Genomic DNA, 361 nt, shown 5'->3' on the forward strand with positions numbered 1-361 from the left:
TTATTAGATTGGAAGGAAAGGATAAAGAAAGCAAAAGGGCATGGAAACGGGTGAAGTGTGCCTTCTTTTATAGTAATGGGTCTGACAAGAAGCAAGCAAGCAAGGAAGGAGGGGGAAGAATAAGACGACACATTTGGCGTAAGCCAGACTCAACCTCCCTTTTGGTTTGACATTATATTAACCATGGTTTATATTATTCATTTGGCTTTTGCGAAAACTATTCACTTATTGGTTATTGCACAACGAAACAAGCCTGGTTAGTTAGTTCCAACCCAAGATGCCAGCACCAATCAGTTTCGATTTTATCCAAACACCGCTCTTTCTTTCTAAACAGTCAACATAGACAGAACCCAAAGAATAT

Source organism: Arachis ipaensis, chromosome B04 (assembly GCF_000816755.2).
Source record: "Arachis ipaensis cultivar K30076 chromosome B04, Araip1.1, whole genome shotgun sequence".
NCBI lineage: Eukaryota > Viridiplantae > Streptophyta > Magnoliopsida > Fabales > Fabaceae > Arachis > Arachis ipaensis.